The sequence below is a fragment of the Bombina bombina genome, chromosome 7 (assembly GCF_027579735.1).
Source record: "Bombina bombina isolate aBomBom1 chromosome 7, aBomBom1.pri, whole genome shotgun sequence".
Classification (NCBI taxonomy): Eukaryota; Metazoa; Chordata; class Amphibia; order Anura; family Bombinatoridae; genus Bombina; species Bombina bombina.
This window is the reverse complement of record NC_069505.1, coordinates 223,370,648-223,397,415: the sequence shown is the minus strand read 5'-3', so window position 1 is coordinate 223,397,415 and position 26,768 is coordinate 223,370,648. Positions and strand designations below refer to the sequence as shown.

Genomic DNA, 26,768 nt, shown 5'->3' with positions numbered 1-26,768 from the left:
ATAGTATATATATATATATATATATATATATATATATATATATATATATATATATATATATATATAAAAAACATGGAAGGGGACTGCACTCTCATACAGAACCGGGTATATATATATATATACACACAAACACACACACATGTATACGTATGTATCTCTATATTAAAACCCTTTGCAGTCCTTTTTTTCTAACACCTGAGATCTCATATCTTTGAACCAATGGCCTCTAGTTATCAAGCCGTCAACCGCAAATACGCTGGAATTCCGCAGCGTATTTGTGGCGAGGCTGATTCGCTGTAGTTATAAAGCCCTACAGCCCGGCAAAAGTAGAATTTAGTGATGTAACATATGATTCGCCGGACTCAGTCCAACACATATCGATGGTTACGTCACTACAGATGTTCCGAATGCAAGTTCGGCATAATCTGACTACTTTTGCTAGTTATCAAGTAACTAGCAGGTATGCTCGCCACTATTCCGGGCCAGCGTACCTGGTTTTCAATCTGCCGCCCTGGAGGCGGCGGATCCCATAGGAATCAATGGGAGTCTGACAGCAGCGAAAGCTCATGTTCGCTGCTGCCCGATATCCCATTGATTTCTATGGGAAGTGTCTGCACCTAACACCCTAACATGTACCCTGAGTCTAAACACCCCTAATCTGCCCCCCGTAAACCGCCGCCACCTACTTTATACTTATTAACCCCTAAACCGCTGCCCAGCCACTGCTGCCACCTACATTATACGTATTATAATTTGTCTCTCCACCTATCCTTGATGTTACCTCTATTTTGCTTTTAACTCTTGGATTTAAATTTAATGAAATAAAATTTGGACTTTTATTTACTTTCTTATGGGAGCTTTCTGGACTTATTTTTTCTACGTATTAACCCCTAATCCGCCCTCTCCAGACCCTGCCGCCACCTACATTATACTTATTAACCCCTAATCTGCCACCCCCTATACCGCTGCCACCTACATAAAGTTATTAACCCCTATCCTGCCAATCCCAGACCCCGCCGCAAATAAATTAATTGTTTAACCCCTAAACTGCCGCACCAGGAGCCCTCCGCCACCTACATTTATTAACCCCTATCCTGCCCCCCCTACACCGCCGCCACCTACAGTACATTGATTAACCCCTAATCTACCCCCCTACAACGCCGCCACTATATTAAATGAATTAACCCCAAAACCTAAGTCTAACCCTAACACCCCCTAACTTAAATATTATTTAAATTAATCTAACTAAATATTCCTATAATTAAATAAATTAATCTTATTTAAAACTAAATACTTACCTATAAAATAAACCCTAAGATAGCTACAATATAACTAATAATTACATTGTAGCTATTTTAGGGTTTATTTTTATTTTACAGGAAACTTTGTATTTATTTTAACTAGGTACAATAGCTATTAAATAGTTAATAACTATTTAATAGCTACCTAGTTAAAATAATTACAAATTTACCTGTAAAATAAATCCTAACCTAAGTTACAAATACACCTAACACTACACTATCAATAAATTAATTAAATAAATTAACTGCAATGATCTAAATTAAAATACAATTAAATAAACTAAACTATATTACAAAAAAAACAAACACTAAATTACAAAAAAATAAAAAAAATATTACAAGAAGTTTAATCTAATTACACCTAATCTAAGCTCCCTAATAAAATAAAAAATCCCCCCAAAATAATAAAATTCCCTATCCTAAACAAAAACCCAAAGTAATCAGCTCTTTTACCTGTAAAAAAAATAAATACAATACCCTCCCAACATTACAACCCAACACCCACACACCCCTACTCTAAAACCCACCTGATCCCCCCTTAAAGAAACCTAACACTACCCCATTGAAGATCACCCTACCTTGAGCCGTCTTCACCCAGCCGGGCCGAAGTCTTCATCCGATCCAGGCACAAGTGGTCCTCCAGCCGTGCAGAATTCTTCATCCGATCAGGACAGAAGAGGTCCTTCATACAGCAGAAGTCTTCATCCAAGCGGCATCTTCTATCTTCATCCTTCCAGCGATGAGTGCCTCCATCTTGAAGACCTCCGGCACGGAGCATCCTTCCAGCACGATGGACTAACGACGAATGACGGTTCCTTTAAATGACGTCATCCAAGATGGCGTCCCTCGAATTCCGATTGGCTGATAGGATTCTATCAGCCAATCGGAATTAAGGTAGGAAAAATCTGATTGGCTGATTTAATCAGCCAATCAGATTGAAGTTCAATCCGATTGGCTGATTGGATCAGCCAATAGAATGCAACGTCATATCTATTGGCTGATCCAATCAGCCAATTGGATTGAACTTCAATCCGATGTGCTTATTAAATCAGCCAAAAGCATACAAATAGAGGAACTGGAAATATAATTGTGCTTTTATACAAAAATCATAACCACCATAAAAAGGGTGGGCCTCATGGACTCTTGCCAATATGAAAGAAATTAATTTATCAGGTAAGTTCTTACATAAATTATGTTTTCTTTCATGTAATTGGGATAGAAATACCCAAGATGTGGAAGACCACAGAAGAGTCACTAGAGAGGGAGGGATAAAATAAAAACAGCTATTTCTGCTGAAAAAAATTAAATCCACACAAAAAAATAAGTCTCTCATAAATTTCACATAAATTACAAGAAAAAAAACTTAAATCATAAGCAGAAGAATCAAACTGGGACAGTTGCCTGAAAAACTTTTCTACCAAACACTGCTTCAGAAGAGGCAAATACATCAAAATGGTAAAATTTAGTAAATGTATGCAAAGAAGACCAAGTTGCTGCTTTGCAAATCTGATCAACCAAAGTTTCATTCTTAAAAGCCCAAGAAGTGGCAACTGATTTAGTAGAATGAGCTGTAATTCTCTGTGGCGGAAATTGCCCCACCTCCAAATAAGCCTTGTGAATCCAAAGCTTTAACCAAGATGCCAAAGAAATGGCAGAGGCTTTTTCCTAGAACCTAGAAGTATTCATGGAATCTTTAGTAGTAGCAGAATATTTCAAAGCTCTTACAACATCCAAAGAATGTAAAGATCTTTCAATAGTATTATTAGGATTAGGACACAAGGAAGGAACAACAATTTCCCTACTAATGTTGTTAGAATTCACAACCTTAGGAAGAAATTAAAACGAAGTCTGCAAAACCGCTTTATCTTGATGAAAAATCAAAAAAGGAGGCTCACAAGAGAGAGCAGACAATTCAGAAACTCTTCTAGCTGTAGTTTAAAAGCAGGAGCTTGCAAAGCCTTCAAAACCAAATTAAGACTCCAAGGAGGAGAGATTAACAGGCTTGATACGAACCAAAGCCTGAACAAAACAGTGAATATCAGAAAGCTTAGCAATCTTTCTATGAAATAAAACAAAATGAGCAGAGATTTGTCCCTTCAAAGTACTTGCAGACAAACCTTTAGCCAAACCATCCTGAAATAACTGTAAAATTCTAGGAATTCTAAAAGAATGCCAAGAAAATTTATGAAAAGAACACCATGAAATATAGATTTTCCAAACCTGATAATAAATCTTCCTTGAAACAGACTTATGAGTCTGTAGCATAGTATTAGTCCGAGAAACCTCTATGATTAAGTATTAAGCGTTCAATTTCCATACCTTCAAATTTAGCGATTTGAGATCCTGATGGAAAAACGTCCCTTGAGACAGAAGGTCTGGTCTTACAGGAAGTGACCAAGGTTGACAACTTGACATCCAGAAAAGATCCGCAAACCAAAATCTGTGAGGCCATGCTGGTGCTATCAGAAACACATATGATTGTTCCATTATGATCTTGGAGATCACCCTTGGAAGAAGAAGTAGAGGAGGTAAGATGTAAGGAGGTTGGTATGGCCAAGGAACTGCTAACACATCTACCATCTCCCCCTGAGGATCCCTGGACCTGGAAAGATACCTGGGAAGTTACTTGTTCATATGGGACGCCATGAGATCTATTTTTGGAAGACCCCACATCTGTACAATCTGACAAAATACATCTGAATGGAGACCACTCCCCTGGTTGTAAAGTCTGACTGCCATGTCTGAGGTCTTGTCAGTTTGTCTGTCCCTTTAAATTTGAACCCTTTATAAGGCTCCTCCTAACTAAATCCTGTGCTCTGTAATTTGATCCTTATGCTGACTATCCTGGCTTGTGCTGAAGCAATCTACATGCTCTCTGGATCTCTACCTGAGCCTACTTACAGGAACTCACCAAAATCTATTTCCTGCAACTTTTTGTTATTTCTTATGCTTGCTACAAATACCTTTTTGTCTCCTCAGCATTTACTTAAGCTTTTAGGCTTACAGCTTACAGATTGTGCTTTTCAGAATTCCTCTGCCGTGCCTGTCAGCAGCTCCTCTGCTATACTCACAGCCTGCACTTCCTGTTTGGCGATACTGGACTCCAGGTAACTGCTGCTTTTCCTCTAGCAGAATCTTTCACCAGACCACAGGATTAAAGGTACTGAATATTCCTTTGGCATTACCATTTTGAAAGTGTTTTCTGGACTCATCAGGTTTTATTGCAAACTTGTATCTTATATGCTGTGAACTGAACTTATCATTGAAATCTGTGCCTATGTACATTCACTCCAGGAAAAGGCTGCATTTCTCATATATGTGACTCTATTTTCTGATACTCCTACAAGTGAACTGACTTATTAGCTTAAGTATAAGTATAAATATTCTACCTATTCTTCAGTATTATATGCAAGTTTCATTTTTGTCTCACTCTTGCCTGTTAATCCTTATATACAGGCACTAATATCCTTTTCTCCTCTGTTCAGCAAGTATTGGATTCAGCTTTCACTAATTGAGCTAATCCTTTCTGCAGAGTTGAGAATTCATTTTTAACCCATACTGGGCCCTCAGTCTAGGATCAGAATAGGGGATTGTGACTTAACAGCCCCGATATTTGTGAGACTGAGTGGTAACCTAACCAATTCCCTGTATTGATTCTTACATATTACAGAGCCTAAAGAAAAAGAAAAGGGAATTAGTATGGAGTTAGCAGAACTCACTAATAAAGTATCTGCATTAGCTCAGAACATGGATATACTAATTCAAGGCATTAGAGAGATCCAGTCTGAGAATCAGTATCTCAGAACAGTCATTAGAGAAAACATTGACAACAGACCCTCCATGCCTGAATCCCCCCCTGATCCTCAACTCTGTCCCCCAAAGAGATTTTCAGGGGATAGAAAGCAGTTCAGAGACTTTAAAAATTCTTGTCTCCTTTTCTTCTCATTGAAACCTAAGACATCCTACTGAACGTACAAAAGTTCTTACTGTTATTTCATATCTGAAAGGAGAACCCAAAGCTTGGGCTACCAATTTTTTTGAAAATAATGATCCAATTCTGGATTCTCTACAACAGTTCTTTGAGAAAATGTCTTTCCTCTATGAGGATAAAAATAAACAGAATACAGCTGAAAATGTACTTAAGGCATTAAAACAGAATAGAAGACCTGCTGAGGATTATGTCTCTGACTTCAAAAGGTGGGCACCTGACACCATGTGGAATGAGGCAGCATTGCTATACCAATTCCGTACTGTTTTTTCAGACATTGTTAAGGACGAATTGGCAAGGGGTCCTCTCCCCTCTACTCTCGATGGACTTATGTCACATGCTGTCACTATAGATCGGAGGATTTGTGAACATAAAAGTGAGAGAGGTTATGCAGAACAGCCATGGAGAAAGTCACCTATACCATCCTATACTCCTCCTGTTGCCCGCACTTCTGATGAACCAATGGAGATTGCTTTTACTAAAGGTCCTTAGACTACAGAAGAAAAGAACAGAAGAAAGGCCAATAATTTGTGCTTATACTGTGCTTCCAAGGCACATACAGTAAAGGACTGTCCTATTCTCCAGAAACAAAAGGGTAAGAGTAGGTCTTCAGTAGTAGTTTGTACTCAACGCTTTTCACTTATTACTCATTGTAACCTCTCTATCTCTTTACAGTGGGAGGGACAAAGAATCCAGACACAGGCCATTATTGACTCCGGAACCACGGGCAATTTCATTGATAAAACTTTTCTTGATAAATATCACATTCCATTAATAAAACATATTGATTCACTAGCCATACGTGTGATTGATGGTTCTTATTTATCTTCAGGTCCTGTTACCCATAAGACTGTACCACTGCTCATGACCACTACTTCTGGTCATAGAGAGTCTATATCCTTTGACGTTATATCATCACCCCTGTTTACTATAGTTCTAGGTCTACTCTGGTTGCAAACACACAAACCTCAGATATCTTGGAGAAATTCACAAGTTCTCTTCAATTCTACATTTTGTTCTAAATCCTGTTACCTGCCAACACATATATTTAACACATCCATTGAGACTCCTGTTATTCCTAAGACATACTCAGACTTTATGGATGTTTTTGACAAAACTGAAGCAGAAAACTTACCTCCACACAGGTCATACGACTGCCCCATAGAATTGTTACCTGGTTCTGATATCCCATACGGGCATATATACCCTCTTTCTGAGCCAGAATTAGTACATTTGAAACAATATCTCAATGACATCTTACGGAAGGGCTTTATTAGGCCATCCACATCCCCAGCTGGTGCGGGTATGTTCTTCGTCCGTAATAAAGATAACACGTTAAGACCAATTATTGATTACCGAGAGCTCAACAAAAGAACCAAGAAGAACAGATACCCTCTGCCCCTTATTCCAGAAATCATAGAACGATTACAAGGGGCGACTATTTTCACTAAACTCGATCTGAGAGGGGCGTATAATTTAATAAGAATCAAAGAGGGACACAAATGGCTGACGGCGTTTCGAACAAGGTATGGCTTGTTCGAGTACGCTGTCATGCCATTCGGTTTATGTAATGCACCAGCAACTTTTCAGTGCTTTATTAATGATTTATTTAGAGATCTACTTGACGTATGTATGATTATTTATCTTGACGACATACTGATTTACTCCAAAACTGAAGAACAACATACTATACATGTACGCACTGTTTTACTCCGACTTAGACAAAATTCACTTTATGCTAAACCTGAAAAATGTATTTCTCTTGTTAAGTGTATCCAGTCCACGGATCATCCATTACTTATGGGATATTAACTCCTCCCCAACAGGAAGTGCAAGAGGATTCACCCAGCAGAGCTGCTATATAGCTCCTCCCCTAACTGCCATTACCAGTCATTCTCTTGCACCCAACGAATAGATAGGATGTGTGAGAGGACTGTGGTGATTATACTTAGTTTCATACCTTCAATCAAAAGTTTGTTATTTTATAATAGCACCGGAGTGTGTTATTCCTTCTCTGGTAGAATTTGAAGAAGAATCTACCTGAGTTTTTCTATGATTTTAGCCGGAGTAGTTAAGATCATATTGCTGTTTCTCGGCCATCTGAGGAGAGGTAAACTTCAGATCAGGGGACAGCGGGCAGATTAATCTGCAAAGAGGTATGTAGCAGCTTATTATTTTCTGACAATGGAATTGATGAGAAAATTCTGCCATACCGATATAATGTAAACTCAGCCTTAAATGCAGTAGCAGCAACTGGTATCAGGCTGTCATGTATGTATATTTTACGCTTCAGTATTCTGGGGAATGGCACTTCACTGGAATTATACTGTATGCATAAAACTTTAGCCTAATTTGCAGGGACTAGCAACAGGCTTTTTAATAACACTCAATTTATTAATGATAAACGTTTTTTGCTGGCATGTAAAATCGTTTAATTTTCTGAGGTACTGGGTGAAAAAATGTTTTGGGCACTATTTTTTTCCACTTGGCAGTAGTTTTATTTAATTTATGACAGTTTACTGATCTCTCTCACTGTTATGTGTGAGGGGGAGGGGCCTTTTTTGGCGCTTTTGCTACGCATCAAAAAATTCAGTCAGAAGTTTATTGTCTTCCCTGCATGATCCGGTTCATCTCTACAGAACTCAGGGGTCTTCAAAACTTGTTTTGAGGGAGGTAATCACTCACAGCAGAGCTGTGAGATTGTAGTTGACTGTGATAAAAAAACGTTTATTTCTGTATTTTTTTTTTTTTATTTTTTTTTTCTGCTATCAGGGTTAGTTATCCTTTGCTAATGGAAGCAATCCTTTGCTAAAATTGTGTTTTTTACAAAGATTTGATGCTATAACTTTTTCTGTGCTTCTTATAGGCACAGTACGTTTTCATATTATAGTAAATTACTTGAAAAGTATTTCCAAGTTGCTAGTTTATTTCCTAGTGTGTTAAACATGTCTGATTCAGAGGAAGATATCTGTGCTATATGTGCTAAAGCCAAAGTGGAGCCCAATAGAAATTTATGTACTAACTGTATTGATGCTACTTTAAATAAAAGTCAATCTGTACAAATTGAACATATTTCACCAAACAACGAGGGGAGAGTTATGCCGACTAACTCGCCTCACGTGTCAGTACCTGCATCTCCCGCTCGGGAGGTGCGTGATATTGTAGCGCCGAGTACATCTGGGCGGCCATTACAAATCACATTACAGGATATGGCTACTGTTATGACTGAAGTTTTGGCTAAATTACCAGAACTAAGAGGTAAGCGTGATCACTCTGGGGTGAGAACAGAGTGCGCTGATAATATTAGGGCCATGTCAGACACTGCGTCACAATTTGCAGAACATGAGGACGGAGAGCTTCATTCTGCGGGTGACGGTTCTGATCCAAACAAACTGGATTCAGATATTTCAAATTTTAAATTTAAGCTGGAAAACCTCCGTGTATTACTAGGGGAGGTGTTAGCGGCTCTGAATGATTGTAACACAGTTGCAATACCAGAGAAAATGTGTAGGTTGGATAAATATTTTGCGGTACCGGCGAGTACTGACGTTTTTCCTATACCTAAGAGACTTACTGAAATTGTTACTAAGGAGTGGGATAGACCCGGTGTGCCGTTCTCACCCCCTCCGATATTTAGAAAGATGTTTCCAATAGACGCTACCACACGGGACTTATGGCAAACGGTCTCTAAGGTGGAGGGAGCAGTTTCTACTTTAGCTAAGCGTACCACTATCCCGGTGGAGGATATCTGTGCCTTTTCAGATCCAATGGATAAAAAGTTAGAGGGTTACCTTAAGAAAATGTTTGTTCAACAAGGTTTTATATTGCAACCTCTTGCATGCATTGAGCCTGTCACGGCTGCAGCAGCATTTTGGTTTGAGTCTCTGGAAGAGACACTTGAATCAGCTCCATTAGATGAGATTTCACACAAGCTTAAAGCCCTTAAGTTAGCTAACTCATTTATTTCAGATGCCGTAGTACATTTAACTAAACTTACGGCTAAGAATTCCGGATTCGCCATTCAGGCACGCAGAGCACTGTGGCTAAAATCCTGGTCAGCTGACGTTACTTCTAAATCTAAATTGCTTAATATACCTTTCAAAGGGCAGACCTTATTCGGGCCCGGGTTGAAAGAAATTATCGCTGACATTACAGGAGGTAAAGGCCATGCCCTGCCTCAAGACAGAGCCAAACCTAAGGCTAGACAGTCTAATTTTCGTTCCTTTCGTAATTTCAAAGCAGGAGCAGCATCAACTTCCTCTGCACCAAAACAGGAAGGAGCTGTTGCTCGCTACAGACAAGGCTGGAGACCTAACCAGTCCTGGAACAAGGGCAAGCAGGCCAGGAAACCTGCTGCTGCCCCTAAGACAGCATGAATCGAGGGCCCCCGATCCGGGAACGGATCTAGTGGGGGGCAGACTTTCTCTCTTCGCCCAGGCTTGGGCAAGAGATGTCCAGGATCCCTGGGCGTTAGAGATCATATCTCAGGGATACCTTCTAGACTTCAAATTCTCTCCCCCAAGAGGGAGATTTCATCTGTCAAGGTTGTCAACAAACCAAATAAAGAAAGAGGCATTTCTACGCTGCGTACAAGATCTTTTATTAATGGGAGTGATCCATCTGGTTCCGCGGTCGGAACAAGGACAAGGGTTTTACTCAAATCTGTTTGTGGTTCCCAAAAAAGAGGGAACTTTCAGGCCAATCCTAAACAAATTCCTAAGAGTTCCATCGTTCAAAATGGAAACTATTCGGACAATTTTACCCATGATCCAAAAGGGTCAGTACATGACCACAGTGGATTTAAAGGATGCTTACCTTCACATACCGATTCACAAAGATCATTACCGGTATCTAAGGTTTGCCTTTCTAGACAGGCATTACCAGTTTGTAGCTCTTCCATTCGGATTGGCTACGGCTCCGAGAATCTTCACAAAGGTTCTGGGTGCTCTTCTGGCGGTACTAAGACCGCGAGGAATTGCGGTAGCTCCGTACCTAGACGACATTCTGATACAAGCTTCAAGCTTTCAAACTGCCAAGTCTCATACAGAGTTAGTACTGGCATTTCTAAGGTCGCATGGATGGAAGGTGAACGAAAAGAAGAGTTCTCTCTTTCCACTCACAAGAGTTCCCTTCTTGGGGACTCTTATAGATTCTGTAGAAATGAAGATTTACCTGACAGAAGACAGGTTAACAAAGCTTCAAAATGCATGCCGTGTCCTTCATTCCATTCAACACCCGTCAGTAGCTCAATGCATGGAGGTGATCGGCTTAATGGTAGCAGCAATGGACATAGTACCCTTTGCACGCCTACATCTCAGACCGCTGCAATTGTGCATGCTAAGTCAGTGGAATGGGGATTACTCAGACTTGTCCCCTACTCTGAATCTGGATCAAGAGACCAGAAATTCTCTTCTATGGTGGCTTTCTCTGCCACATCTGTCCAGGGGGATGCCATTCAGCAGGCCGGACTGGACAATTGTAACAACAGACGCCAGCCTACTAGGTTGGGGCGCTGTCTGGAATTCTCTGAAGGCTCAGGGACAATGGAATCAGGAGGATAGTCTCCTACCAATAAACATTCTGGAATTGAGAGCAGTTCTCAATGCCCTTCTGGCTTGGCCCCAGTTAACAACTCGGGGGTTCATCAGGTTTCAGTCGGACAACATCACGACTGTAGCTTACATCAACCATCAGGGAGGGACAAGAAGCTCCCTAGCAATGATGGAAGTATCAAAGATAATTCTCTGGGCAGAGTCTCACTCTTGCCACCTGTCAGCAATCCACATCCCGGGAGTGGAGAACTGGGAGGCGGATTTCTTAAGTCGTCAGACTTTTCATCCGGAGGAGTGGGAACTTCATCCGGAGGTCTTTGCCCAAATACTTCGACGTTGGGGCAAACCAGAGATAGATCTCATGGCGTCTCGACAGAACGCCAAGCTTCCTCGTTACGGGTCCAGATCCAGGGATCCGGGAGCGGTTCTGATAGATGCTTTGACAGCACCTTGGACCTTCGGGATGGCTTATGTGTTTCCACCCTTCCCGATGCTTCCTCGATTGATTGCCAGAATCAAACAGAAGAGAGCATCAGTGATTCTAATAGCGCCTGCATGGCCACGCAGGACTTGGTATGCAGATCTAGTGGACATGTCATCCTGTCCACCTTGGTCGCTACCTCTGAAACAGGACCTTCTGATCCAGGGTCACTTCAAACATCAAAATCTAATTTCTCTGAAGCTGACTGCTTGGAAATTGAACGCTTGATTTTATCAAAACGTGGTTTTTCTGAGTCAGTTATTGATACCTTAATACAGGCTAGGAAGCCTGTTACCAGAAAGATTTACCATAAGATATGGCGCAAATACTTATATTGGTGCGAATCCAAGAGTTACTCATGGAGTAAGGTTAGGATTCCGAGGATATTGTCTTTTCTACAAGAAGGTTTAGAAAAGGGTTTATCCGCTAGTTCCTTAAAGGGACAGATTTCAGCTCTGTCCATTCTTTTACACAAACGTCTGTCAGAAGTTCCGGACGTTCAAGCTTTTTGTCAGGCTTTAGATAGGATCAAGCCTGTGTTTAAAACTGTTGCTCCACCATGGAGTTTGAACTTAGTTCTTAATGTTTTACAGGGGGTTCCGTTTGAACCCCTTCATTCCATTGATATCAAGTTGTTATCTTGGAAAGTTCTGTTTTTAATGGCGATTTCCTCGGCTCGAAGAGTCTCTGAGTTATCTGCCTTACATTGTGATTCTCCTTATCTGATTTTTCATTCAGACAAGGTAGTTCTGCGTACTAAACCTGGGTTCCTACCTAAGGTGGTCACTAACAGGAATATCAATCAAGAGATTGTGGTTCCATCTTTGTGTCCTAATCCTTCTTCGAAAAAGGAACGTCTGCTACACAATCTAGATGTAGTCCGTGCCCTGAAATTTTATCTACAGGCAACTAAGGATTTTCGACAAACGTCTTCCCTGTTTGTCGTTTATTCTGGTCAGAGGAGAGGTCAAAAAGCTTCGGCTACCTCTCTCTCCTTTTGGCTTCGTAGCATAATACGGTTAGCCTATGAGACTGCTGGACAGCAGCCTCCTGAAAGAATTACAGCACATTCTACTAGAGCTGTGGCTTCCACTTGGGCCTTTAAGAATGAGGCTTCTGTTGAACAGATTTGCAAGGCTGCAACTTGGTCTTCTCTTCATACTTTTTCCAAATTTTACAAATTTGACACTTTTGCTTCTTCGGAGGCTGTTTTTGGGAGAAAGGTTCTTCAGGCAGTGGTTCCTTCCATATAAAGAGCCTGCCTGTCCCTCCCGTCATCCGTGTACTTTAGCTTTGGTATTGGTATCCCATAAGTAATGGATGATCCGTGGACTGGATACACTTAACAAGAGAAAACATAATTTATGCTTACCTGATAAATTTATTTCTCTTGTAGTGTATCCAGTCCACGGCCCGCCCTGTCACTTTAAGGCAGGTAATTTTTCCATTAAACTACAGTCACCACTGCACCCTATGGTTTTCCTTTCTCTGCATGTTTTCGGTCGAATGACTGGTAATGGCAGTTAGGGGAGGAGCTATATAGCAGCTCTGCTGGGTGAATCCTCTTGCACTTCCTGTTGGGGAGGAGTTAATATCCCATAAGTAATGGATGATCCGTGGACTGGATACACTACAAGAGAAATAAATTTATCAGGTAAGCATAAATTATGTTTTTCAATACGGATACTATATCTTTTCTGGGTTATTCAATTTCTCCTTTAGGCATACAGATGGAAAAAAAAAAAAAATAGAAGCTATAACTTCTTGGCCTACTCCTACTAACAAGAAGGACATACAGTGTTTCATTGGTTTTGCTAAATTTTATAGAAGATTTATCAGAAATTTCTCTTCTATTGCTAAACCTATCACTTCTTTAAGTGGTAATTCATCAACATTCCATTGGACCCCTGAAGCAGAACAAGCTTTCCAAAAGTTGAAACACTCTTTCACTACTGCTCCAATTCTTAAGTTTCCTGATCCCCAATTGCAATATATATTGGAGGTTGATGCATCTGACTATGGCTTGGGAGCTATTTTGTCGCAAAGAAAAACACCCAACACCCCCATGCATCCCGTTGGTTACTTTTCAAGAGTTATGACATCCCCAGAACTGAACTACTCCATTGGAGAAAAAGAACTCCTGGCCATAAAATCTGCCCTTGAATTTTGGAGGCATCTCCTGGAAGGTACAACTATTCCTTTTTTGATTTACACCGACCATAAAAACTTGGAATACCTTAAAGCCAATAAAACATTATCGGCACGTCAAATCAGATGGAGCTTATTTTTCAGTCGTTTTGATTTCCTTATTACATACAGGCCTGGATGCAAAAATGGTAAGGCCGATTCTCTTTCCAGGAAAGTTTTAAGACCTTCATATTCCAACACAACTGGTAGTGTCATTCCCCAAAGTAAATTTATTGGTTTAGCTTTGGATTTCACTACTAACCTCCAGTCCTCTCAAAAACAAGATCCCAACTTACCTCTGCCTTACCTTACCAAAAATAAGGATGGTCTGTATTATCATGATGGAAAGCTCTACATACCCTCAAATCTACGAAAAGAGATCTTGCATTCTGTCCATGAATCCGTCATATGTGGTCATCCTGGATTCCGTAGAACCAAACATCTCCTACAAAGGGATTTCTGGTGGCCCTCCATGTCATCTGATGTTGATAAACATATCAAAGCTTGCACTATTTGTTCTATGGCGAAACCATCCAAGGCAGCTCCATATGGTTTACTCTTATCTCTACCCGTGGCTGATAGGCCTTGGAAAGACATTGCTATGGATTTCGTGGTAGAACTTCCTAGCTCTAACAACCATAACTGCATCATGGTGGTCGTCGATTTGTTTTCCAAGATGGCTCATTTTGTACCTTGTCATTCCTTGCCTACAGCCTCTGAAACTGCAAAACATTTTCTTTCTCATATGGTTAGGTTGCATGGACTTCCAGATACCATAACATCAGATAGAGGTTCTCAATTCACTTCAAAGTTCTGGACTCAACTATGTATCATTTTAAAAATACAGCGCAGACTCAGCTCTTCATATCACCCCCAAACAAATGGACAAACAGAGAGAACAAACCAGACACTTGAGCAATACTTACGCTGTCATTGTGCTTTCTTACAGAATGATTGGTTGTCTTTACTACCTACTGCTGAATTTGCTTTTAATAATGCAGTTAATGCTTCTACAAAAGTTTCACCTTTTTATGCAAATTACGGTTTCCATCCTAGATTTCATTTATATCCCGAGAAGACACCATCTGTCCCTTGGTCAATGACACAATAAACTAATTATCTCAACACTTTTGGATCATTAAGGACAATCTTAAAACATCTCAACAACAACAGAAGACCTTTTATGATTTACGCAGGAGGCAACCTCCTGCTTATGTAGTTGGTGATATGGTTTGGTTATCGACTAAACATCTGCATCTGAAGGTTCCTACCAAGAAACTGGCTGCCTTATACATTGGTGCGTTTAGGATATCTAGGGTTATTAATCCCAACGCTGTCACTTTGGAATTGCCGGGACTCCATTCCAATGCACCTCACCTTTCATGTCTCGCTCCTTAAGCCCTCTACAGTTGGGGATCCTCCCTTCTCTAGTTGTGCTCCCCCGATTTCTGATCTTTTGCTTCCAGAATATGAGATTCAGGACATTTTGGATTCCCGTTTTCATCTCAATGAGCTGCAGTATCTCATCCATTGGAAGGGGTTTTCCCATGATGAGGATTCTTGGGAACCCTCCACAAATCTGACGGCTCCTTGCTTGGTCTCTCTCTTTCATCGAAGGAATCCTGATCGTCCTAGGCCCTGAGCCTCGGAGTGGCTCCTTTGGGGGGGGGGGGTTCTGTCATGTCTGAGGTCTTGTCAGTTTGTCTGTCCCTTTAAATTTGAACCCTTTATAAGGCTCCTCCTAACTAAATCCTGTGCTCTGTAATTTGATCCTTATGCTGACTATCCTGGCTTGTGCTGAAGCAATCTACATGCTCTCTGGATCTCTACCTGAGCCTACTTACAGGAACTCACCAAAATCTATTTCCTGCAACTTTTTGTTATTTCTTATGCTTGCTACAAATACCTTTTTGTCTCCTCAGCATTTACTTAAGCTTTTAGGCTTACAGCTCACAGATTTTGCTTTTCAGAATTCCTCTGCCGTGCCTGTCAGCAGCTCCTCTGCTATACTCACAGCCTGCACTTCCTATTTGGCGATACTGGACTCCAGGTAACTGCTGCTTTTCCTCTAGCAGAATCTTTCACCAGACCACAGGATTAAAGGTACTGAATATTCCTTTGGCATTACCATTTTGAAAGTGTTTTCTGGACTCATCAGGTTTTATTGCAAACTTGTATCTTATATGCTGTGAACTGAACTTATCATTGAAATCTGTGCCTATGTACATTCACTCCAGCAAAAGGCTGCATTTCTCATATATGTGACTCTATTTTCTGATACTCCTACAAGTGAACTGACTTATTAGCTTAAGTATAAGTATAAATATTCTACCTATTCTTCAGTATTATATGCAAGTTTCATTTTTGTCTCACTCTTGCCTGTTAATCCTTATATACAGGCACTAATATCCTTTTCTCCTCTGTTCAGCAAGTATTGGATTCAGCTTTCACTAATTGAGCTAATCCTTTCTGCAGAGTTGAGAATTCATTTTTAACCCATACTGGGCCCTCAGTCTAGGATCAGAATAGGGGATTGTGACTTAACAGCCCCGATATTTGTGAGACTGAGTGGTAACCTAACCATTTCCCTGTATTGATTCTTACACTGACGGCTGAGATAATCCGCTTCCCAATTGTCTACACCCGGGATATGTATTGCAGAAATTAGACAGGAGTTGAATTCTGCCCAAGAAAGTATTCGAGATACTTCTTTCATCGCTAAAGGGAGTCCCACCCTGATGATTGACATATGCCACAGTAGCGATATTGTCTGTCTGAAACTGAATGAATGATTCTCTCTTTAGTAGAGGCCAAGCCTGAAGAGCCCTGAAAATAGTTCTGTTCTGAGTTCTAAAATATTGATTGGTAGCCTCGCCTCTTGAGGATTCCAAAACCCTTGTGCTGTCAGAGACCCCCAGACATCTCCCCAACCTGTGAGACTTGCATCTGTTGAAATCACAGTCCAGGAAGGACGAACAAAGGAGGCCCCTTGAACAATAAGGTGATGGTTTAACCACCAAGTCAGAGACAGTTGAGTGTTGGGATTTAAGAATATCAATTGTGATATCTGAGTATAATCCCTGCACCATTTATTCAGCATGCAAAGCTGCAGAGGTCTCATATGAAAACGAGCAAAGGGGATCGCTTCCAATGCTGCAGTCATGAGACATAAAACTTCCATGCACATAGCCACTGAAGGGAATGATCGAGACTGAAGGTTTTGACAGGCAGAAAACAATTGAATTTGTCTCTTGTCTGTTAAAGACAGAGTCATGGACACTGAATCAATCTGGAAACCTAAAAAGGTGACTTGCCTGAGGAATCAAGAAACTCTTTGGTAAACTGATCCTCCACCCATGTATTTGAAGAAACAACACAAGTTAATTTGTGTGAGATTCTGCTAAATGAAAAGATTGAGCTTGTACCAAGATATCGTCCAAATAAGGAAACACCCCTATACCCTGCTCTCTGATTACAGATAGAAGGGCACCTAGAACCTTGGAAAAGATTATTGGAGCTGTCACTAGGCCAAATGGAAGAGTGACAAATTGGTAATGCTTGGATAAAAAGAGAATTTCAGAATCCGATAGTGGTCTGGATGAATGGGAATGTAAAGATATGCATCCTTTAAGTCTATTGTGGACATATAATGACCTTGCTGAACAAAAGGCAGAATAGTCCTTATAGTCACCATCTTGAAAGTTGAGACCCTTACAAAGCGATTAAAAAATTTCAGATGCAGAACTGGTCTGAATACATTTTCCTTCTTCAGGACAATGAATAGATTTGAATTAAAACCCAAACCCTGTTCCAGAAGTAGAACTGGTCCAATTACCCCCGAAAGCTCCAGATCTGAAACACACTTCAGAAAGGCTTGAGCTTTCACAGGATTTGTTGGAATGTGAGAGAGAAAAAACCTTCTCACAGGAGGTCTTATTCTGAAGCCTATTCGATACCCTTGAGAGACAATATTCTGAATCAAATGATTCTGAATGGAACCTGCCCAAACATCTTGAAATTATTTCAATCTGCCCCCCATCAGTAGAACTGGATTGAGGGCCGCACCTTCATGCAGTTTTGGGGGGTGGCTTTCGTTTCTTAAAAGGCTTGGATTTATTCCAACTCAAAGATGGCTTCCAATTGGAGCCAGAGTCTTTAGGGGAAGGAGTGGTTTTCTGTTCTCTATTCTGACAAAAGGAACGAAACTGATTAGAAGCTCTAGCTTTACCCGTAGATTTTTTTATCTTGGGGAACAAAAACAATTCCTTCCACCCCAGTAATAGTGGCAATAATACAATCCAACTGAGAACCAAACAAATTATTACCTTGGAATGATAGAGATAGTAACCTTGTTTTAGATACCATGTCAGCATTCCATGACTTGAGCCATAAAGCTATTCTAGCTAAAATAGCCAAAGACATATTTTTAACATCAATCTTAATGATATCAAAAATAGCATCACAGAGAAAACATAATTTATGCTTACCTGATAAATTTATTTCTCTTGTAGTGTATCTAGTCCACGGATCATCCATTACTTGTGGGATATTCTCCTTCCCAACAGGAAGTTGCAAGAGGATCACCCACAGCAGAGCTGCTATATAGCTCCTCCCCTAACTGTCATATCCAGTCATTCGACCGAAAACAAACAGAGAAAGGAGAAACCATAGGGTGCAGTGGTGACTGTAGTTTAATTAAAATTTAGACCTGCCTTAAAAGGACAGGGCGGGCCGTGGACTGGATACACTACAAGAGAAATAAATTTATCAGGTAAGCATAAATTATGTTTTCTCTTGTTAAGTGTTTCCAGTCCACGGATCATCCATTACTTGTGGGATACCAATACCAAAGCTAAAGTACACGGATGATGGGAGGGACAAGGCAGGATTAAGCGGAAGGAACCACTGCCTGAAGAACCTTTCTCCCAAACACAGCCTCTGAAGAAGCAAAGTATCAAATTTGTAAAACTTTGAAAAAGTGTGAAGCGAAGACCAAGTCGCAGCCTTGCAAATCTGTTCAACAGAGGCCTCATTTTTGAAGGCCCAGGTGGAAGCCACAGCTCTAGTAGAATGAGCTGTAATCCTTTCAGGGGGCTGCTGTCCAGCAGTCTCATAGGCTAGGCGTATTACGCTCCGAAGCCAAAAGGAAAGAGAGGTTGCCGAAGCTTTTTGACCTCTCCTCTGTCCAGAGTAAACGACAAACAGGAAAGATGTTTGACGAAAATCCTTAGTAACTTGTAAGTAAAACTTCAAGGCACGGACTACGTCCAGATTATGTAAAAGATGTTCCTTCTTTGAAGAAGGATTAGGGCACAACGATGGAACAACAATCTCTTGATCGATATTCTTGTTAGAAACCACCTTAGGTAAAAACCCAGGTTTGGTACGCAGAACTACCTTATCTGCATGAAAAATCAGATAAGGAGAATCACATTGTAAGGCAGATAGCTCAGAGGCTCTCCGAGCCGAGGAAATAGCCATCATAAACAGAACTTTCCAAGATAAAAGTTTAATATCAATGGAATGAAGGGGTTCAAACGGAACTCCTTGAAGAACCTTAAGAACCAAGTTTAAGCTCCACGGGGGAGCAACAGGTTTAAACACAGGCTTAATTCTAACCAAAGCCTGGCAAAATGCCTGGACGTCTGGAACCTCTGCCAGACGCTTGTGCAAAAGAATAGACAGAGCAGAAATCTGTCCCTTTAAGGAACTAGCTAATAATCCTTTGTCCAAGCCCTCTTGGAGAAAAGACAATATTCTAGGAATCCTAACCTTACTCCATGAGTAATTCTTGGATTCACACCAATAAAGATATTTACTCCATATCTTGTGGTAGATTTTCCTGGTAACAGGCTTTCGTGCCTGTGTTAAAGTATCAATGACTGACTCAGAGAAGCCACACTTTGATAGAATCAAGCGTTCAATCTCCATGCAGTCAGTCTCAGAGAAATTAGATTTGGATGATTGAAAGGACCTTGTATCAGAAGGTCCTGTCTTAGAGGCAGAGTCCATGGTGGAAAGGATGACATGTCCACTAGGTCTGCATACCAAGTCCTGCGTGGCCACGCAGGTGCTATCAGAATCACCGATGCTCTCTCCTGTTTGATTTTGGCAATCAGTCGAGGGAGCAGAGGAAACGGTGGAAACACATAAGCCATGTTGAAGAACCAAGGCGCTGCTAGAGCATCTATCAGCGTCACTTCTGGGTCCCTGGACCTGGATCCGTAACAAGGAAGCTTGGCTTTCTGGCGAGACGCCATGAGATCCAACTCTGGTTTGCCCCAACGATAAATCAACTGAGCAAACACCTCTGGATGGAGTTCCCACTCCCCCGGATGGAAAGTCTGACGACTTAGAAAATCCGCCTCCCAGTTCTCCACGCCTGGGATATGGATTGCTGACAGGTGGCAAGAGTGTTACTCTGCCCAGCGAATTATTTTTGAGACTTCTAACATCGCTAGGGAACTCCTGGTTCCCCCTTGATGGTTGATGTAAGCCACAGTCTGATGAACCTCACAATCTGATGAACCTCAGTGTTGCTAACTGAGGCCAAGCCAGAAGAGCATTGAATATCACTCTTAACTCCAGAATATTTATTGGAAGGAGTTTCTCCTCCTGAGTCCACGATCCCTGTGCCTTCAGGGAATTCCATACTGCACCCCAACCTAGAAGGCTGGCATCTGTTGTTACAATTGTCCAATCTGGCCTGCGAAAGGTCATACCCTTGGACAGGTGTACCCGAGACAACCACCAGAGAAGAGAATCTCTGGTCTCTTGATCCAGATTTAGCAGAGGGGACAAATCTGTGTAATCCCCATTCCACTGACTCAGCATGCATAATTGCAGCGGTCTGAGATGAAGGCGCGCAAATGGCACTATGTCCATTGCCGCTACCATTAAGCCGATTACCTCCATACACTGAGCTACCGAAGGGCGCGGAATGGAGTGAAGAACACGGCAAGCATTTAGAAGTTTTGATAACCTGGACTCCGTCAGGTAAATTTTCATTTCTACAGAATCTATAAGAGTCCCTAAGAAGGAGACTCCTGTGAGTGGGGATAGAGAACTCTTTTCCTCGTTCACTTTCCACCCGTGCGACCTCAGAAATGCCAGAACTATCTCTGTATGAGACTTGGCAACTTGAAAGCTTGACGCCTGTATCAGGATGTCGTCTAGATACGGAGCCAACGCTATGCCTCGCGGTCTTAGAACCGCCAGAAGTGAGCCCAGAACCTTTGTAAAGATTCTCGGGGCTGTAGCCAACCCGAAGGGAAGAGCTACAAATTGGTAATGCCTGTCTAGAAAGGCAAACCTTAGAAACCGACGATGATCTTTGTGAATCGGTATGTGAAGGTAGGCATCCTTTAAGTCCACTGTGGTCATGTACTGACCTTCTTGGATCATGGGTAGGATGGTCCGAATAGTTTCCATTTTGAAAGATGGAACTCTGAGGAATTTGTTTAAGATCTTTAGATCCAAAATTGGTCTGAAGGTTCCCTCTTTTTTGGGAACCACAAACAGATTCGAATAAAAACCCTGTCCTTGTTCCGTCCGCGGAACTGGATGGATCACTCCCATAACTAGGAGGTCTTGCACACAGCGTAGGAATGTCTCTTTCTTTATCTGATTTGCAGATAGCCTTAAAAGATGAAATCTCCCTTGTGGAGGGGAAGCTTTGAAGTCCAGAAGATATCCCTGAGATATGATCTCCAACGCCCAGGGATCCTGAACATCTCTTGCCCATGCCTGGGCGAAGAGAGAAAGTCTGCCCCCTACTAGATCCGTCGCCGGATAGGGGGCCGTTCCTTCATGCTGTCTTAGAGGCAGCAGCAGGCTTTCTGGCCTTCTTGCCTTTGTTCCAGTACTGGTTAGGTTTCCAGGCCTGCTTAGATTGAGCAAAAGTTCCCTCTTGTTTTGAAGCGGAGGAAGTTGATGCTGCACCTGCCTTGAAATTTCGAAAGGCACGAAAATTAGACTGTTTGGCCTTTGCTTTGGCCCTGTCCTGAGGAAGGGTGTGACCCTTACCTCCAGTAATGTCAGCAATAATTTCTTTCAAACCAGGCCCGAATAAGGTCTGCCCCTTGAAAGGAATGTTGAGTAATTTAGACTTCGAAGTCACGTCAGCTGACCAGGATTTAAACCATAGCGCCCTACGCGCTTGGATGGCGAATCCGGAATTCTTAGCCGTTAGTTTAGTCAAATGAACAATGGCATCAGAAACAAATGAGTTAGCTAGCTTAAGTGTTCTAAGCTTGTCAATAATTTCAGTCAATGGAGCTGTATGGATGGCCTCTTCCAGGGCCTCAAACCAGAATGGCGCCGCAGCCGTGACAGGCGCAATGCATGCAAGGGGCTGTAAAATAAAACCTTGTTGAATAAACATTTTCTTAAGGTAACCCTCCAATGTTTTATCCATTGGATCTGAAAAAGCACAACTGTCCTCAACCGGGATAGTAGTACGCTTTGCTAAAGTAGAAACTGCTCCCTCCACCTTAGGGACCGTCTGCCATAAGTCCCGTGTAGTGGCGTCTATTGGAAACATTTTTCTAAATATAGGAGGTGGGGAAAAAGGCACACCCGGTCTATCCCACTCCTTGCTAATAATTTCTGTAAGCCTTTTAAGTATAGGAAAAACATCAGTACACACCGGTACCGCATAGTATTTATCCAGCCTACACAATTTCTCTGGTACTGCAACTGTGTTACAGTCATTCAGAGCAGCTAATACCTCCCCAAGCAACACATGGAGGTTCTCAAGCTTAAATTTAAAATTAGAAATCTCTGAATCAGGTTTCCCCGAATCAGAGATGTCACCCACAGACTGAAGCTCTCCGTCCTCATGATCTGCATATTGTGACGCAGTACCAGACATGGCCCTTACAGCATCTGTGCGCTCTGTATTTCTCCTAACCCCAGAGCAATCGCGCTTGCCTCTTAATTCAGGCAACCTGGATAATACCTCTGACAGGGTATTATTCATGATTGCAGCCATGTCCTGCAAGGTAATCGCTTTGGGCGTCCCTGATGTAATTGGCGCCATATTAGCGTGCATCCCCTGAGTGGGAGGCGAAGGGTCTGACACATGGGGAGAGTTAGTCGGCATAACTTCCCCCTCGTCAGAATCTTCTGGTGATATTTCTTTTATAGTTAAAGACTGATCTTTACAGTTTAAGGTGAAATCAATACATTTAGTACACATTCTCCTATGGGGCTCCACCATGGCTTTCAAACATAATGAACAAGTAGTTTCCTCTGTGTCAGACATGTTTAAACAGACTAGCAATGAGACTAGCAAGCTTGGAAAACACTTTAAACAAGTTTACAAGCAATATAAAAAACGTTACTGCACCTTTAAGAAACACAAATTTTGTCAAAATTTGAAATAACAGTGAAAAAAGGCAGCTACACTAACGAAATTTTTACAGTGTATGTAACAAGTTAGCAGAGCATTGCACCCACTTGCAAATGGCTGATTAACCCCTTAATACCCAAAACTGAATAATAAAAGACAAAAACGTTTTTTGTTTTTTTTTTCAAACAGTCACAACAACTGCCACAGCTCTACTGTGGCTTTTTACCTCCCTCAAAAATGACTTTGAAGCCTTTTGAGCCCTCCAGAGATGTCCTGGATCATGCAGGAAGAAGCTGGATGTCTGTGTCAGTAATTTTAACTGCACAGAAAAGCACTAAAATAAGCCCTTCCCACTCATATTGCAACAGTGGAAAGCCTAAGGAAACTGTTACTAGGCAAAATTCAAGCCAGCCATGTGGAAAAAAACTAGGCCCCAATAAGTTTTATCACCAAATACATATAAAAACGATTAAACATGCCAGCAAACGTTTTATATTACATTTTTATAAGCGTATGTATCTCTATTAATAAGCCTGATACCAGTCGCTATCACTGCATTTAAGGCTTTACTTACATTAGTTCGGTATCAGCAGCATTTTCTAGCAAATTCCATCCCTAGAAAAATATTAACTGCACATACCTTATTGCAGGAAAACCTGCACGCCATTCCCTCTCTGAAGTTACCTCACTCCTCAGAATATGTGAGAACAGCCATGGATCTTAGTTACTTCTGCTAAGATCATAGAAAACGCAGGCAGATTCTTCTTCTCAATACTGCCTGAGATAAACAGTACACTCCGGCACCATTTAAAAATAACAAACTTTTGATTGAAGAATAAACTAAGTATAAAACACCACACTCCTCTTACGACCTCCATCTTGGTTGAGGCTTGCAAGAGAATGACTGGATATGACAGTTAGGGGAGGAGCTATATAGCAACTCTGCTGTGGGTGATCCTCTTGCAACTTCCTGTTGGGAAGGAGAATATCCCACAAGTAATGGATGATCCGTGGACTGGATACACTTAACAAGAGAAAATGATTAGAATATTCAAGCAAACGAACAATGCTAGACAAATCAGAATCTTTTTCCTGTTGTGCTAAGCTATCCAACCAAAAAGGTGAGGCAGCCACAACATCAGCCATAGAAATATCAGGCCTGAGAATATAGCCTGAATGTAAATAAGCTTTCCTAAGATAAGATTCAATTTTCCTATCTAAAGGATCCTAAAAGCAAATGCTATCTTCCATAGGAATAGTAGTAAAGAACTAAAGAAGTACCAGGCTTAGACCATTCTTTAGCAATCACATCAGAAATAGCATTGGAACAGGAAAAACCTCAAGAGTAATCACAGGAGGTTTATAAACAGAATTTAAATGTTTACTGGATTTGTTATCAAAAGGACGAGACTCCTCAATATCCAAAGTAATCAATACTTCTTTCAGCAAAGAACAAATCTACTCAATCTTATAAAGATACGTTGATTTATCAATGTCAATGTCTGAAGCAGGATCTTCTGAGTCAGAGAGATCCTCACCAGAAGTGGATATATCAGTATGTTGTTGGTCATTACAAAATTCATCAGTATTATGAGAAGTTTTAAAAGACCTTTTACGTTTATTAGAAGGCGGAATAGCAGACATAGCCTTCTGTAAGGCATCAGCAATATAATTTATCATATCAACAGGGATATCATGTACATTAGATGTTGAAGGAACAGATACTGTACTAGTACTAATAGAAACATTTTCTGCATGCAAGCTTATCATGACAACTGTTACATACTACAGCCGGAGATATAATCTCAGCTAGCTTACAACAGATACACTTAGCTTTATTAGAACTGTGTTCAGGCAGCAGGGTTCCTACAGCAGGTTCTGAGACAGGATCAGATTGTGACATCTTGTAAAATGTAAAAGAAAAAAATAACATTTAACAACAAAATATCTTATTTCCTCATATAGCAGTTTCAGGAATGGGAAAAATGCAAATGATAAAATAGGCAAAAAAGCAAATAGCATAGCCCTCTAAACATAAAGAAGGCAAGGAGCATATAGGAAGTGGGGTTAAATAAAACAAAAAAAAAATTGCACCAAGTGTTACGCATGACGCAAAAGGAAGTATAATGTTTTTTTTGACACCAACAAACATCTGAAAATGACACAACTCGCGTCATAACAGACGCAACTTTGCGCCAAACAACCTGCCGTCAACAAAGACGCAGGAAATGATGAACTTGCGTCATCATAGACGCACATTCGTGGCAAAAAATTCTTGCGCCAAGAATGATACAATAAATAACAGCATTTTGCGCCATTGCAAGCCTAAATTTGCCCGCAAATTTTAAAGAAACAAGTCAAATTGAAAAAAAGACTAAACATCAGGTATGAAAATATTAAAAAAATAACTTCCTTAAACATGATTCTCATACTGAAACTGCTAGACTGCAAAGGGAAATATACATAGACCTGACTCATGGCAAATATAAGTAAACACATATATTTTGAACTTTATATAAATACATAAAGCGCCAACCATAGCTGAGAGTGTCTTAAATAATGATACATACTTACCGAAAGACACCCATCCACATATAGCAGATATCCAAAAAAGTACTGAAAGATATCAGCAGAGGTAATGGTATAAGAGTATATCGTCGATCTGAAAAGGGAGGTAGGAGATTAATCCCTACGACCGATAACAGAGAACCCTTGAAAAGATTTCCCACAAGAGAAACCATAAAAATCAATAGACAATACTCTCTTCACATCCCTCTGAAAAAACACTGTACTCTGAGAGGAACTGGGCTTCAGAATGCAAAGCGCTTATCATAGAAGAAAAACAAGAGAATCAATCACAAACTTACTTCACTACCTCCTTAGGAGGCAACGTTTGTAAAACTGAATTGTGAGTGTGGTGGGGGTGTATTTATAGGCATTTTGAGGTTTTGGAAACTTTGCCCCTCCTGGTAGGATTGTATATCCCATACGTCACTAGCTCATGGACCTTTGCCAATTAAATGAAAGAAACCTAATTTACTTCTATTAACACATTTTCTTTGTTCTCTTTATATTTTTGTTGAAAAGCATGGACATAAGCTCAGGAATGTACATGTGTCTAGAGCACTATATGGCAGCAGTTTTGCAAGAATGTTATTCATTTGCAAGACCACTAGAGGGCAGCACTATTACCTGTCATGTAGAGCTCCAGATGGGTATAGCTTGAAAAAGGCCGACCATACGGCTGAAACGCGTAGCTCTAACTGCTGACCGCCATCCGACAACATACCACGGATATTAGGAGATACTAGGAATCAGTGTTGGAACCGCTGGCACTGACAGCCGCTGACGCTGACAACCACTGACAAACTGATTGAAGTCACTGAAAGCTCTGACCTCAGTGAGCACACGCAGGACTGCAGAGCCAAGGAACGGCACAAGGGATCAGTCTGGAACACAGACCCGTAACATCTTAATGGGAGTCACAAGGAAAATGACTGATAGACTCCAGAACCGGTTTGCGGGGTAAGCTCGAGGCAGACAGTAAGTACCAACTTTTACATCTTGCACACCAAAGAATATTCCTATTACTATAAAAAGAAGATAACATTTTCACATTAAACGAACACTCCATGTTATAGAAGATGGATATTTAGAGAAAGACTGATTTATGTTTTTTCAAATCAGATACCCACCAAGGTTTATTATTCCACTGGGACTACGTATACGTTATCCGCTATTGCTCATTAGAGTTTTTATCTTCTCTTTTTTAACGGGGTACCCTGCACTTTTTAGTTTATCGGGTCAGCCGACCCTTGCTCTGCAAAATTGTTTATACAATATAGTCGCTATTGATAACTTATGAAATTTTAATTGTTTTAATACATTAAATTATTTTTTATGCTGT

The 26,768-nt window shown here is 40.9% G+C and overlaps 1 protein-coding gene and 1 long non-coding RNA gene across 2 annotated transcripts in view; one reads left to right on the top strand and one right to left on the bottom strand.

Annotated features, from left to right (window-relative positions):
- The window catches only part of INSC (INSC spindle orientation adaptor protein), a 378,936-nt gene that overhangs the window by 128,866 nt on the left and 223,302 nt on the right, over window positions 1-26,768 (bottom strand). The window lies entirely within an intron of this gene.
- LOC128666176 (uncharacterized) lies at window positions 5,811-6,086 on the top strand. The gene is made up of 2 exons (XR_008403213.1): window positions 5,811-5,884; window positions 5,965-6,086. It is a non-coding gene; the product is annotated as an uncharacterized LOC128666176 (long non-coding RNA).